The sequence below is a fragment of the Perissodus microlepis genome, chromosome 17 (assembly GCF_051167445.1).
Source record: "Perissodus microlepis isolate ML-2025 ecotype Zambia chromosome 17, ASM5116744v1, whole genome shotgun sequence".
NCBI classification, from domain to species: domain Eukaryota; kingdom Metazoa; phylum Chordata; class Actinopteri; order Cichliformes; family Cichlidae; genus Perissodus; species Perissodus microlepis.
Genome location: NC_140477.1, coordinates 35539787 through 35555956, shown reverse-complemented (window position 1 = coordinate 35555956; position 16170 = coordinate 35539787).

Genomic DNA, 16170 nt, shown 5'->3' with positions numbered 1-16170 from the left:
AATATATGGTGTTGGGGGTCTCCTACAGAGCAACAGCATTTGATTGATTACTAACATTTCCATAAAATTTCTCATGTCCAAAGACATTCATAAACGGCGCCAACGGCCAGTTGAACTGATTCCTCTCTCACTTTGAATACTTTTTTCCAAATCTTTCTCTCGGACTCATCTCCATACTGCCTCTTGGAGTTCATCATCTATGACAGCTGTAATTTCTGTCTTTTGTTTCTTTTTTAGTTCATTTACATTTGCTTCATGGTTTATCTGTATTTAAAGATGTCAAGAAAAGATTTGAACCAATTTCTGAAGAAAATAGTTTTCAGGGCAATTAACTCACAATAAGCTGATGTCAGAATACCAGCTAGCCTTGGCTAGTTAAAGCTAATTAAGGCTACAAATACCTCTTAATGCATCAGAGATTTTGACCATAATTAGACTGGAATTCCACTTAGTAACAACAACTGACTAAGCAGTTACCTAGTCTCCAAATATGGTAACCAGTGTGCATAAATTCCACCTACTAAATGTTAAACACGTGCAACAGCTGCCACAGTAGACAGAGATGGTAGAAATCTGAAAGTAATTTGATACTAGGCTGGTCATTAGCTAGACATTAACTAAAGGAGAGAGAGGGAGAGCTTAACCCTCTAAAATCTGAAAACAGAGAACAGCAGCTGTTGAACTGAACGCCATCATCTTTGGATCAAAGCACAGTGGTAAGTCGCACAATGATGCCTCTTGTTTCCTTCTTTCTACTGAGAGCGAAGGGCTCAAACCCTCACATCAACACACTGCCTCAAATAATGACAGCAAAATTGAAGGGCTGGCAGTGAATGAGAGAAAAGCACACATGGCGTAAACAGACTTTAAAGGCAGGCATTGATGGGCTGTGACATAACTGGACACTGAAACCAGATGAATCTTTTTTTAAGGTTCCTTTTTCTTTCAGGACACAGTGATCCATGCTCAAGAACTCAAGAAAGTGTTCCAGGTTTCACATGTTAACACTTTTGGTGTATGTTTGCCAAGCTAGTGTTTTGAAACCGCAACATAGTCTCTATAATCTCTTTAATTATATTTTTTTCCATTGTTTGCCTGTAAAAACTAACCGTAGCTTGCTCCCACACTGCTTGAAACACAACAACAACATAAAGTTACATAGTTACATATTATTTAAAAAAAATCTACAAAAAAGAAAGATGTGAAACAGCAATGCAACAAGAAAGACTGGTGTGATCAAGCACAGATCAAAGATTCTGGAACCATCAGCTGTGGAATCACAAATACCTGCAAAAAAAGAGGGAAAAGACAGAAAAACCATCAAACGTGAGAGAGAAGACAATTATTGGCATATAAAGACCGAAAGAGAAGAGGTGCTCAGTGCATCATGGAAAGTTGCTTGGCACCCTGACAACAGCATAACTAAGGGATGCTTCAAAGACACCTGATAGTCCTCCATTATCTGTACCACTAGCAAAAAAAAATGTATTAACAAGAAAAGTTTGAAGTCTAATCTTGAAATGTAGAGACAGTGTCTACCTCATAAACTTGAATCTGGCTTACAAGAGAGGGACCTGATCACTGATCTCTGGATAGTATGAGGTCTTTAAGGTGTGAAAGAGCTTTGTCATTAAGGGCTCATTATGTGAGGAAAATCATTGTTAATTCTGTATCAGAGGCAGCCAGTGAAGAGTAGCTAATATAGACGAAGAACTATAATTTCTCTCTCTAAGTACTTTCACTGCAGCATTTTTAGATCAACAACGGGCTTTCTGGAGACTTTTCTAAAAATGTGGATATTCACTAATTACAACCCTATTTAGTATGAACTACTTTTTTATCATTGCTTTAGACATGATGTTCCTAAATCTGACAATACAGTGCATGCAAGCAAAGACAGACTAAGATACTTGTTTTATGTGTGAGTTAAGAAAGAAATCCTAATCAAAAAATAATTCCAAGGTTTCTCACAGCAGTACTAAAATCAAAAATCCATTTTTTAAGTGTGTTTTGGAGCTTTTAGGGCCAAGTTCCATAGCTTCAGAAGTAGAAAATCCTGGGTCATCAAAGCCTTTATGTTTTTAAACCATCCCTGTTATTTGCATCACCTAGCAACATAGATAAATAAACTTGGTTATCATCTGCATAGCAGTGGAGGACTGTAACAGATGAAAAGTATCAGTCCTGAAACATGTCCATGTGGAACTCCGCGGGTAACCTTTGTGTCTGAGGAAGACACATTATTCAACAAACTGAAATCTATCACATAAATATGACTTTAGCCTCTAATCTCACTGATTTTTTGCATCTTTAGCAAAATGTTGGTTTCAAACGCAGTTGTGAGATTTGATAGAAGAGAGAAACTTAAATTAAGTAAGGCATTTGGAGACACTTGTGCTTTTTGTACACTTTTTCATGTACTTTAAATCCTGGCTGAAATTAATTAACCAAAATTCATTTTTAAGGATTTTGCAAATATTTAAGAGGTTCGTTGCAGTTAAATGTAAAGTTTGCTATATGCAGCATATCAACAATATTGGATCAATGGTAAAACATCCTTGAGCAGTCCAGTTAGGGTGGGTTTAGACCAGCGGTCCCCAACCCCCGGGCCTCGGACCGGTACCGGTCCGTGAGTTGTTTGGTACCGGGCCGCGAGAGTTGAGGCTCAGGTGTGAAATGTATGGTTTTCAGGGTTTTTATTGGTTTTCAGCGTTATTTTGTTATCGTTTTTATCGTTAACTCGGTTTTCCTGGGTCTTTTCACGTGTGTTATGAATAAATCTTCTTTTTTTCGGTACCGGTACTAGTTTTATTTTGTTGTATTTATCCGCGACACCTTAAAGGCCAGTCCGTGAAAATATTGTCGGGCATGAACCGGTCCGTGGCGCAAAGAAGGTTGGGGACCGCTGGTTTAGGCGACTTGATCAGAAATTGCTGAAGTTACCTCAGAGAGATCAATCAATATATATATATATATATATATATATATATATATATATATATATATATATATATATATATATTATAGCAGGAGATCAGGATCTAGTATGTATATATACTATAGTGACCCTAAATTGGATAAGTGGAAGAAAAAGGATGGATGGTGGCCTATGTTAAAAGCGAATTAGACCACGGAGAAGGTTTTCTGGAGCATTCACTAGTGGAGTTCTTGTAGTGTGCATGTTCACCATATCTAAACATTTCATGGGCACTTGACAAAAATCACTTTATTTTCCCAAATGGAAAATTGTTACGAGTGAATGTGTCTATACTGCAAAAACTGACTCAAGAAACATGACAAAAACCCCAAGATACTAACCTGTCCTCCAAACCCTCCAAATTCCAACTTGAACAGTGACAGGATTTGCCAGAACAAGCAACACCTACAGAAACCACAATACACAATTGAAGGCATGTGCTTGTATTATTTTGGCAAATCTTAGTAGTGTTTCAGCCTCACTGGATGGAATGCTAAGCAATTTTCCTCTCGTTCATACACATGTGCTAACATGCATGTCTTGCCTGCAGAGCTGCTTGGGCGGCTGAATGTCTTGCTCAAGGCAATGTGGACTGGAGGAACCAGGGACTTAAACTGCCATCTACTGCTGTCTACTGCTCTACCTGCTGAGCCACAGCTGCTGAAAGACAGCAGGAGAGGCAGGTGGAGCCACAGGAGTGTTACAGCGTACAACAAACACACACAAGCTCAGGCACACTCAACCAGCCAATATACAAGAAGGGCCTCCAGTACACTAGATCTTCATTTCCCTCTGCTTTTAATTTAAATTCCTGTACTCTAAATATTTCCTGTCATGAATTAGCACCACAGAAATAAAGATCCAGTGCTTTGGCCTGTAGGGCTGTCCATCACATCATATCACATCACAGTTTTGTCAAATATCTCCTTCCAGCACCATCTGTCCTTGATGCCCAGACAAGCAAACGTGGCTCCATAGGAGCTTTCTCTTCACTGAGACCAGAATATAATCAGAATAGTATAGCTATGCTCTCGCTGTCCACAGCCTTCAGTCACAAATTGTTACTGTCACTCACTTCTGAGGAATTTACCACCGGAGAATCAGAATCACCACATCCCCATAAGTCATCATCTTCTCTGTAATTCTGTTTGTGGATTTATTGGCTGTGTGTGTGTGTGTGTGTGTGTGTGTGTGTGTGTGTGTGTGTGTGTGTGTGTGTGTGTGTGAGAGAGAGAGAGAGAGAGATTAATGAGGGTGATAAAGGAACTGTAGGCCTCCATATTTCCTGAGTGATCAAAGGAGCTGCTCTGATGAGTCAGAAGGAGCCACCGTCCCCACTGTGCAGCATACTCAGCGTTTCCATACATCTGACATCCAGCTGTGTTTTTGTCATCTATTTTGGGGGAGTTTATCTCATTAAAACAGGTCTCGGGAAGAGTCAGCACTGATAACAGAAGGACTCTGTCACACACACATGCAAACACAAATATATTTGTACATGAGTGATGCACAAATTGTTCTACAACTCGCCGCTTTAAAACCGAACTCACAAGCAAAGCACAAGGCCTCGGTCAAAGTGTAGTTCATGTTAAACAAAAGGCTGCAATGCTCACAAATACACAGGACACAAAGGTTTCCACAATGTTGCACACAGTCCTCGGCCTCCTGTGATGTGTGGTGCAGTCTTGCGGTGTAAACACCCGGTGTCCACATGTTTTATGACTGTAGCTGACAGTAACTGTAAACACATGCTGCTGCTTTCTTTTATGGAGTCGGAGATGGGCTGACTGGTAGTGGGAGGAATAAGTACAAGCTTCCACCTTTAGCTTCCGTCCAGCTTCTCATTATGTTCTCAGGTGTCTTCTCTGCATATAAACTCCTCACACTGCACTGATGGCAGGACAAATCATCTATCTCCAGCTGAGAGCGAAAAGTTCAGCTTCACGGTGCTGTGAAAAAGTATTTGCCCACTTCTCAATGTTCTTTTTTGTTTGTTTGTTTTTTGTTTTGGGGTTTGTTTGTTTTTTTGGCATATTTGTGACTCTTACATGTAAAAAGGAGCATTAGGGTCACAGTAAGAGAAAAAAGCTGAAATGTGGAGATTGAACGTTTTATTTTAGATCATTAGATAAAAGTTACTATTAGACAAAAATAGCCTGAGTAAATACAAAAGGCAGTGTTTTTGTTAACTCATAAATTAACCCTGAATGACATTTGTTTGGATCCCTGAGTTCAGTTTCAGTAACCACACCCAGATAAACGAGACACGCCTGACAAAGTTAAGTAGGTTAGAAGAGCTCATAAAACATCACAGCACAATCGAAAGAAACAACTGAGAAACAAAGTAACTTCTCTCGGCCTGGAAAGGGTTACAAAGCCATTTCCTCGAGGTCATTACTATCATTTCTGCTCATGACAACAGAAGTCATTTACAAACGTTGTTATTAACAGTTTCATTACTAGTCATTTCCTACAACTGCTGGAGACTGTTACTCAAATATGAAGAATGTTGTATCACTGTTTTGTTTTTCCTTGAAGTATTTTTAGCTGCCGTGTATTTCAGTGTGGTTTATTATACTGAATGACTAAAAATAAACTACACTGTGTTTTTCTGATACACATCCAATTAAACAGCTAGCTCATTAATATTTTTTGAATTTTTTCAGGGTACAAGAGATATCTGGTGGGATTTTTGAATTTGGGATTGTTTCACAAATTTCCAGAGATAAGAAACATTTTGACAAACTGGACTGTCAAGCACAAACAATTCCATGCCAGCTACAAACAGACTCTTGGCAAATGCAAATACAGTCAAAGCTTTCGTTTTTGATGCTTTTTATAGTCCCACTGTTGCAAAGTGCAAATGGTAAATGGACTGATTCTTATATAGCATTCCTGGAGCAGTCAAAACACTTTATGCAATATGCCTCATTGACATAAGCTCTTCTTCTTATGCTTGAGTGATTCCTAACATTCACACACATTTATACTCCAGTGGATGCATTGGAGAGCAACTTGGTGTTAGTATCTTGCCCTAGGATATTTGGCACACAGACTGGACAACAACAACAAATGCTTGCTCAAAGAAGCTCCTTTGATTGTTGGGGTTTTCTCCAGTGTAAGGTCTTTACAATATGAAGCACCTTAAGTGTTCTGTGTTGTTGTGATTTGATGCAAAATATGTAATGCCTGGACCCTTCTTCTATGAAGCCCTACTGTTTTAACAGGTCCAGCATGAGGTTTAGGGTTGTCTTGTTGAAATATGGAAGGCCTTCCCTAAAAAGGAGCTGTCTGGGCTGGAGCATGTGTTTCTCTGAAACCCATGTGTATTTTTCAGCATTTTGCTGGTGACGTTCCACATGTGCAAGCTGCCAGTTCTATAAACACTGATACACCATCAGAGCTGCTGGCTATTTAGCTGAGTGCTAATAACAAGCCAGATGGTCACTTTACTTTTCAGTCCGGAAGATGAGGTATCCATGTTTTCCAAAACAAATTTCAAACTTTGGTTTGTTTGAACAGTTATCCATTTTGCTTCAGTGTTCCTGAGTCCATGCAGTGATTTCCATTACAGAATCATATCTATCATTACCAAACTGATTCTCATTTTGTCCTGTACACACAGAGATTCCGCCAGGTGCTCTGAATTTTTGATAATATTATGTAGTGTAGTTAACACGGCATTCAGAGTCTTCCCAGTTTTACACTGACAAACATTATGCTCACATTTTTCACAGACTGATGAACCTCTGTCTCTCTAAGATGCTCTTTTTTTATATCCAATCATTTTGCTGTCCTAATGCCAATTCACCAAATTAGCTACATCATGGTTCTCAAGCTGTTTCCTTTTAGATGAATTTTGTTGCCATCAAAATTCAAGAAGAAGAAATATGGCTTTATGAGATCTGAAAATTATAGCATTCTGGGGTTTTTTCGTGATTTCATGCACCGTCCACCAGTGTTGGCTATGGTACTTGAAAATAGTAAGTACTGATTACTTCTCCAAGAAAGTAATACAGTTACTTTACCGGGGACTGGTGAGTGTCAGCACCACAGTCCAGGATGAGACAAGGAACATCCACGAATACATCACAAAGATGGCCCCAACTGACAGCGTGCTCAGTGAATACCTCAGGCAGCAGAAACCCAAGAAAGTGGAGGAAGGCGAGGAACCATCATGGAAGGACAGGCCCCTGCACGGTATGTACCACCGGCAGATAGAGAACGTGGCTGATATCCAGAAATCCTACCAGTGGCTGGACAAAGCTGGACTGAAAGACAGCACAGAGGCACTAATCATGGCAGCACAAGAACAAGCACTAAGCACAAGATCCATTGAGGCTGGGGTCTATCACACCAGGCAAGACCCCAGGCTGTGTAAAGATGCTCCAGAGACAATCCAGCAGGGTGCAAGATGCTAGCAGGCAAGGCATACATGGAACGCCATAACCAAGTGGCCGGCATAGTATACAGGAACATCTGTGCCAAGTATAACCTGGAAGTCCCAAGGTCAAAATGGGAGATGCCCCCAAGGGTGATGGAGAATGACCGAGCTAAGATCCTGTGAGACTTCCAGATACAGACGGACAAAATGGTGGTGGCTAACCAACCGGACATAGTGGTGGTAGACAAACATGAGAAGACGGCTGTAGTGATCAATGTAGCGGTTCCGAATGACAGCAACATCAGGAAGAAGGAACACGAGAAGCTGGAGAAATACCAAGGGCTCAGAGAGAAGTTCGAGAAGATGTGGAGGGTGAAGGTGACGGTGGTCCCTGTGGTAATCGGAGCACTAGGTGCGGTGACTCCCAAACTAGGTGAGTGGCTCCAGCAGATCCCGGGAACAACATCGCAGATCTCTGTCCAGAAGAGCGCAGTCCTGGGAACAGCTAAGATACTGCGCAGGACCCTCAAGCTCCCAGGCCTCTGGTAGAGGACCCGAGCTTGAAGGATTGACCGCCCGCAGGGGCGAGTGGGGAATTTTTTTATATATATATATATATATTTAATGTCAGTGCTTCCAAGCTTTAAACACTGAATGGTTGTACTCTCTCCCGCACTCCATATTGTTGTTGATCTGCACACGTCTGTTACCACAGACGTCGCACACTCGTATGTCATTGTCATGAGACACTCTCACAAACAAAATCACGGTTTAGTAACACAGTAACGCAGTGTGCTAAAGGGAAAGTAACAGTAATCTAATTACTTTTTTGCTATAGTAATCCCTTACTTTACTCATTACTTGAAAAAGTAATCGGATTACAGTATTTCTGCTTATCTCCGCTGTCCACTGGGTAGCCATGGCTCAGGAGGTAGACAGGTCATCAACTAATTGGAAAGTTGGTGGTTCGATCCCTGGGTTCTCCAGTCAGCACATGAAGTAGATAGAAAACACAAAGATGTAGAAAAACGTGTGTGATCACAGGTAAATGAGGGATGCTGTATAAAACACTTTGTGTGCCCAAGCACAGTAGAAAAGCACCACATAAAAATCAGCCCGTCATAACCTCTAAACTTGTTTTTGATCGCGTTTGAGAATAGCGAAGACCAAAGCATGGACAAGCTCATTTTTATTAAATTACCAGGCCCAGCTCCACTCAGCCCCCTCGGCTTCATGGAGGGCTGTGGTGAAATATCGAGGCCTGAGCTGACCGCTGCACAGATGACAGTAACTAAATGATGAGTCTTTTGATAGAATCCCTGAAGAGGGTATTTAAAACAGATATCTGCTGTCTTCCGGCCAGAACTAAGTGCCGGCAATGGCCTCGGGGATGTTAACTCTTATCTATGATGTATCAAGGTGGATTCGTGATTCCTAGCAAAGTGTTATAGCCTGTGTTCTGGCGCCCCAGGTTATATTTTCGCAGACTGTTCGAGCTGCAGACGTGTTCCTCAGATCTGCCTTTTTCCTCCACTCTCCTCCCATCTACCTGTCAAACACTGCAAGCTCCTGCAGTACTAGCCAACACAAATGCCTGGTTGGTGCTGATGGATAGAGACAGCTATAGTGCAAATTCAAATGTGTGAGCACACACTCACACACACACACTGTTTATAGAGGGTGCAACCAGAGCCCTGGAGCAGATTAACGACTTTACTTACCAATTAGCCCACTCAGCAGTAGAGGAAATGGCTCTAACTGGCCTTCTGCTTCCTTTCTTCTGTGTTTGTGCTTCCCCCTATGTAAGTATGAGCGTGTCGGCTCTGTCTGATCTAATTCTGGAGTGTTCGGCGCTGCTCCCTGACAGCTGCCTGCTGGCCAGTGGCTGTCACATGTTGCCTTCACTTCCTGTTCATGTTAAAGCTCTTCAGAGGCAGAACAGGTCTGGAAGCCGGGGAGGGGGGTTACAAGTTGGATGTATATAAATGTGTTTGTGTGTGCCGTGTGACACACAGTCACACAGCAGTGGATCTTTTCCAGTATTTGATTATTAAATTATTATTGACCCTGCAAGACAGAATCTTTACTTTTTCCACTGGAAGTTTTTCAAAAGCCACATTTGTAGTGACCTAAATAGCCGTCTACGTGACCTGCAGATCTCACACCTAAGCCAATCATGTGCTAGCTGCTAAAAAATATAGAAGCAGCTTCCTCTTTTAGCATTTCAAAAAGGTGTTTTTTTTATTGCAGGTAACCAGTGTTGGGTATGTTACTTTTAACAGTAACTTACCACATTACACTGTAACAAAATACTTTAAAAAAGTAATCAGAACCTACTGAGAAAAGCAATTTGTTTGTGTAATGAGCACTAGTGGTGTGCAATACTGCAAATACCAAGTACCGAGTACCAAGTAAATACAGGGCTAGTATTACTTGTACTAATACTGATACTATTACTTTTAATTTGTCATGATTTATGAGATGAATCATCATCACTTTGCCAAATCTAAACACAATTTAATGGCATCCATTGGAGTAGGAATGCATGTGGATGTCAGATAGAAAGAAAAAAGTTATTGTGTGAATAGGTGAATGGGGCAAGTTGTATAAAGTGCTTTGAGTGCTCAGATAGAGTAGAAAAGCACTATATAAGAACCAGTCCAACACATTTACCGAACCACTGTGATTTTCACTTTCCATAGACATAAGTTAACACATCTTTCAGCTTTTCATGTATTCAAAGACCTGGAATGTAAATGTGCTGTAAAGGTGTCTTTACAGCACTTTGAGTTAACGTCTGTTGATTGCACATGTTGACAACATAAAAAGGAAATTACATTCAGATATTTTTAAATATAGTTGTTTCTATTTGGGGTATATTTCTTAATTTCCAATAAAATAACTTATTTTAATGTAGTAAATTAAAACAATTCAGTTGGTTGAATATATTCATTGAATTTCTATGTAGAATCAGCCTGTAACAACTATGATGAGCAATAACTAATGCAGTCATGACTGAAACATTACTTTCACCACTGTAAGAGCTACCTGGTTATTCTTTGCCTCTCTGTCTCTGACTGTGACAGTGGGCTCTGTCTAATTACTGGGGTCTGTGTGAGGGATTTCCTTCTTCCTCTCTTCATTTCATTGCTGTTTGTTCTGGGCAAAACCCTCTTTTTCATGGTCTTTTGTGTCTTTATACAAGTCGATGGTGTTTCCACAGTGGAGAATTTCCTTCCAGCATGTATCGTTGTTTCCAGTTTTTTCCTTTCACATCCCTAAAGCATAATGCTTTGCTTTCTCACTCACTGGAGCCTACTGGCGGCTCAGTGCCACTGAGTCGTGTGGCCGCACAACTAAACACAATGAAGCAAACTATGAATACATGGGAGGAGTGGTGTTTGCACAGACATGTCTACTTTCTGATGAATGGGAAAAACTACTGAACTTATTGGAAGTAAAGTATTGACCCTATGGTGCTAGTATCGGTCTGATATCATCATTATTTGGCTCAGTCGGCCCACCCCTAATGAGCACCTCTTAGTGGTTCTGCTAGTATAACCTTTAAACTTACTGACTGTGCTACCCATATCAGTAGCATTTCTTTAGAGTCGCAACTTTAAACCTCCTAGGGTTATTTAGACCAAAATACTCAATTTTGCTCTACAAGGGCCTGATATCCACTTACGAGGACATTATGCTGCCACTGTTCTATCAAAATTCTAACAAATATCCTCATTTGTGGCTCTCATTTTTCTTAGAAACAAAAATCAGGTAAAATAAAAATAACATATGCCAATATGCCCAAAGATCAAAGAGAAATTAAAAATGCATGCTCTGGAAGAGGTCGGGTCTTAGGAGGTTAAATGAGCTAAAAGCTCTCTTTCAGAGCTGTAGCGTCATTATTCTCTTCTTCAGTAGGCCATGCCACAATTGTTATGGAGCTATTTTTAGCCCGCTGGTACTTCTCCAAATATGAAGTACGACAGAAATCTGTATGTTATTCTATAATATCCTGCTTTTGTTTTCTTCAACGTTTTACATAATGTGACTGTTTCCATGACATGCAGGCTATCCTGTCAGAGTTTCATTTTTGTGGACTTCTGTCACATCATCGTAATCTCAGGAATGCCATAATTGATATTCCACAATACATCTACAGAGGAGGATATGTTCAGCTCTCTTAATGGTGACAAATTTAAAGGAGACAAACTTTTTGACTACAGAAAAAAAGAAAAAAAAATTCAGATCTGCATTTGTTGAATTAGAGAGCAGGTAGAAGCAAAAAAAAAATAAAAATCCTCTGAGAGCTGCTCTCTCTGTGGTGCAGAGAAGCTTGAAAAGCCACTGATACACTTCCAATGTAATATAAGCTCAGCCAGAGTTAGCAGTGCTCAGGTAAGTCACGCTTCCCAGTGACTCATATGCTTAATTTTCATTTCAACAGTTTGTAGCGACTGTGTTACACAAACACAGTGGTGTGTTTACTACAATAAAGAAACTCATTAAGACATCTATGATCATAACAGATGCAAGTTTGTTCTGTGCATATGTTGGCAGCACAAAGGATCAAAAACGACTTCAGAAATTTACAGACTGCACCAATCTGATGTTCATTTCAGAGCTCTCTCTCTCTTTTTTTTTTTTTTTTGCCTGTCCCATTTGGTTCTTTAGCCGTCAGAATTGTTGTCTGAAGACCAACAAGGATACCCAATGGATTTATTTTGCCAAATGGATCATCGTGGTATTGCCGTATTGGTCCATTTGATCGACCTTTGTTTTTATTATTTATTTTATTTTATTTTCAGTTGTTACAGACGGGACAGACATGAGTGAGGGATAGGAAAGGGAGAAAGAAAGAGGAAGGAAAAGAAAAACAGAAGGGGAGAGGGACAGTGAGAAAGGGGGGGAGGAAAAAAAAATCTCCTGGATCACCTGTTGAGAGAAAAAGAAGAGAAAACAAGCAAAAAAAACCAAAGCAACATACTAAACACAACACCATCGCATTAATCTAGCTAAGTGTAAACAGCAGTAAATACTAAATATTCAATGTTGTTGTGCAGCACGCAGGACCGACAGCGCACAATGTGCTTTGAAGTAGCAGCCAAGAAAGGTGTGATTTAAGTCTACGAACAGTGAACACCCGTGTGCACACCTGTGTGGATCAGCGCGCTTGTATTCAAATGGTTTCCACATGTAATGGTCTGCAAGAGGATGTAGAGAGCCATAGCCCCGTCCCCCAGGGCATGAAGCAGGCATGGAGGAGATCCAGGCCCCAGACATCCAGAGGCCCCAGAGTGCGAGAGCCCAAGGAGGACCACCGGAGGGGCATCCGTGCTACCCTCATGGGAAGGGCTGAGGATCCCCAGACGAGGCGTCACCCAGTAGCCACCGAGCAGAAGCTAGAGGGGGCTGCACTGGCAGCCAGCTGTGCCAGAGTGAACCGAGCCGCAGGCCCAGAGGCCGGAGGCCCGAGGGCCCCCCACACCCCGGAGGAGGCCTGACCGAGCAACAGGCGCCAGGCCCCGCCAGGTAGCCACCGGGAGTGAGCTGGTACATACCTGAGCGCCCAGCCCCGGACACCAAGAACCACCAATGCACCGACCCCTGAGGGCATCAGTCACCGGCAGGGAGTGTGGTGAGGGGAGATAGGCCTTGAAGGGCCTGGGAGTTCCCAGAGAGGTGGAGTCTAAGACCCGACCTGACATATAGACACAGACAAACAGGCACACACAGACACAAACATGCATTCCCACCCTCATGCACACATATACAAACACTCAGCACTCACCCAACGTAAGGATTGACATAAATAGACATGTACACACAATCACACTCCCCAAACATACTCTATACCCCGGGTCCAGGTACCCTCGCCCCCAGAGGGGGAAACAGAACCCAGACCCAAGAGATGTTACCCTTCCCCCCGGGATGGAGGCAAGCAGACCGTCCCAGGCTCCGCAGCAGCAGGGAGGCCAATCGGACAGCCAACATCTCCTCCCAGCCCCCCCGCCCCGATGGCTAGCAGAGAACGGGGGTGTGTGAAGACCCCATACCTCCCTCCTCCCGCTCATGTGTAGTGTTGCTGCGTGTTGTTCTAAAGTGCATTTAAAACAAGGGAGAGCATGGTGCTGCTGCCAGAGAGCAGCAGGTGTTAGCACGGCCCCTCCCGAGAACCCTCAATGTCTACATGGATTTAAAATTGAGAGGTGGGCACCGGCGCCAGAGGTAGGTTTGAGTACACAGACCGTCCACTGGACGCCGTTAACGTGCCCACCCTCAAGGCCCTATATATATGTGTGTGTTATGAGAGTGTGAGTAATGTGGATGTCTAAGTTGTGAGATAAAATTGAGGCACAGGTGGCCAGAAGGGGACAGAGGGGGGGATGTCTCCCCTGCACCCTGGTGACACACCCGCACCCCAAGGCCCTACCTGTGTGGGTGAGTGTGGTGGAGCGGGAAGAGGGAGGTAGCCGGGGATGGGGAGGAAAAGGAGGGAGGGGAGGATGCCCCTCCCTAGGGCCAGCTCCCCCGCTGACCCCAGTAGGCACCCCCGTCCTCTGGTACCCACCAAGGCAAGGGAGCCCAGGTCCATCCAGACTGGGGCCTACGGTAGCACTGCCAAGCCCCACAGGACCCGGGGAAGCCCACCCTACCCCACCGCAGAGGAAACTGTACCCACCCCAACATTCAATCATCTCCCAGACTACACAAGACAACAGACACCCAGGTTAAGTTTATTCTCCACCTCTCCTATGTCTCTCCCCCACCTGCAGAGTGGACTCCTGCAAGGATGGAACAACCTCCCCGCCAGTTGAAGAGCCCCCCAGTTAGGCCGATGCACAAGAGGCCCCCTGCGTCAGGGCTGAGCCCCCGTGCACCCACCCGCCCACAACCTCGGTGACACACCGACGAGGACTGAAGCCCCCAAGGCCCAGCCAGAGCCCCAGCACGGCGGCGAAGCACCCCCGAACCCCAAACCCCCACGCCTGCCCCGGATCCACTCAGGGGCAGCCAGGTCACCAGGCCAGTAACCTACGTCCACCAGTACAGACCATCCTCCAGCCCCGCTGCACGCAGCCACGAGGAGAACAACCTCTAAGAGCGACCAGAGCCACTAACCAGGTTATGAACACAACCCCCTGGTTAAGCCCTCCAGGGATAACGTCTCTAGGGGTCCTCCAGGCGCCCTAAGCCCGTCCCAACTCCACATCAACCACAGTAGCTAAGGCGGGACCAAACCACGACCCCCTACCCCCGCTAGGTGATGGAGCCGATCAAAGGAGCCCAGAGGGATTGATCTAATGTGGTGGCAGAGGCTATATCGAGACTAATGTGATCTATTAGAAGGTTTCTATATTGGCTAGAATTAAGATTATTTTTATTTTTCCAGTTCATGAGGACCGTTTTCTTGGCGATGCATAGGGCAGTAAAAACCATGTGGACTGTATTAGTTTCTGTAGTGACCTCATCCAATTTGCCCAACAAGCATACTAAAGGGGAGGTTGGAATTTTACATTTCAGACACTTTGATAAGTCTTCACATATCTCGTGCCAAAACTTCTGCACTGGTGGACAGAACCAAAGAGCGTGGATGTAATTGTCTGGTGTATTGCCTTGACAGTGTGAGCAGTTGTTGGAAGATGTAAAGCCCATCTTGAACATCCGATAACCTGTATAGTGCACTCTATGTAGTATTTTGTATTGTATTAATTGCAGACTGGGATTTTTAATCAATTTAAAGATTTTTAAGCATACCTGAGACCAGAAGTTTTGGTCTAAGCTGACTGATAAATCTGCTTCCCACTTTGCAAAGAGCTCTCTCTCTCTGAGATCCCCCCCCCCTCCCCTCCCCCTCCCAGTTTGATTTTAACTAGCTTGTTATCAAGTGGGCAGATATGAAGCTGAGAAAACTGAGGACAGGGGGGGAAAGAAATAAAAGTAATTAAAAGAAGACTAGAGACACTGCTCAAAGAATTGACCACTAGAATAGGAAACAAAATGCATCAGTGTTGTAGTTGGGGGTGAGCAATAAAACACAATCTGAGCCAAGGACCAATGTAAGAGACATGTAAAGTCTAGCTGGTACCGTGTTCTCATCATATTCATCTTGGGATACTTGGAGTTTGTGAGTGTTGCAGGTGTAATCACTCTCACACACTGATATTTGCAGAAAAAGTCCTGTGAACAACTAATGATGATTGCATCATTAGTTGTTCACAGGACTAATGCAACAACAACTAATGCATGATTCTGCAGCTTGGAGAACCTCCTTTATTGCAGTAACACAAAGTAAGAATTTTCTATGTGACTCTTATCAGCCTCTTACATTACTGTGGAAGAATAGTGGCCTATGCTTCAGTTCAGTGAGCTCCATTTATGCATAGGTCTCTGAGGTCAAACAACAGCATTTCAATCAGGCTGCAGTCTGGACTTGGACTGGGCCTTTCCATCACCCTGAGTCTTTTGTGTGTGGGTTCACTGTCCTGTTGTCCTGCTCAGCAGAGCAAAGGTCCTGAACATTGTAACTACGCAGATCTAAAACATCATCTTTAGATAAACATTTAAATGTATTTTTTTTTCATAGAGCACTTTAGATTTATAACCACCATAACCGCCACATAATGCAGAATTAAAATTTCTAGGGTGAAGTTTAGTGTGATGATAAGCAGCTGGATAAGCAAGTTCCAGTTCTAGCTGAACTTGGTTGAAAGTTTATTTTGAGCAGCTGCACCTGATGAGACGGGTTGGGGGAATGAGTTATCACTACTGCTGACCTTCAAAGTGTTCTGTTTATCGCTCCACTCCA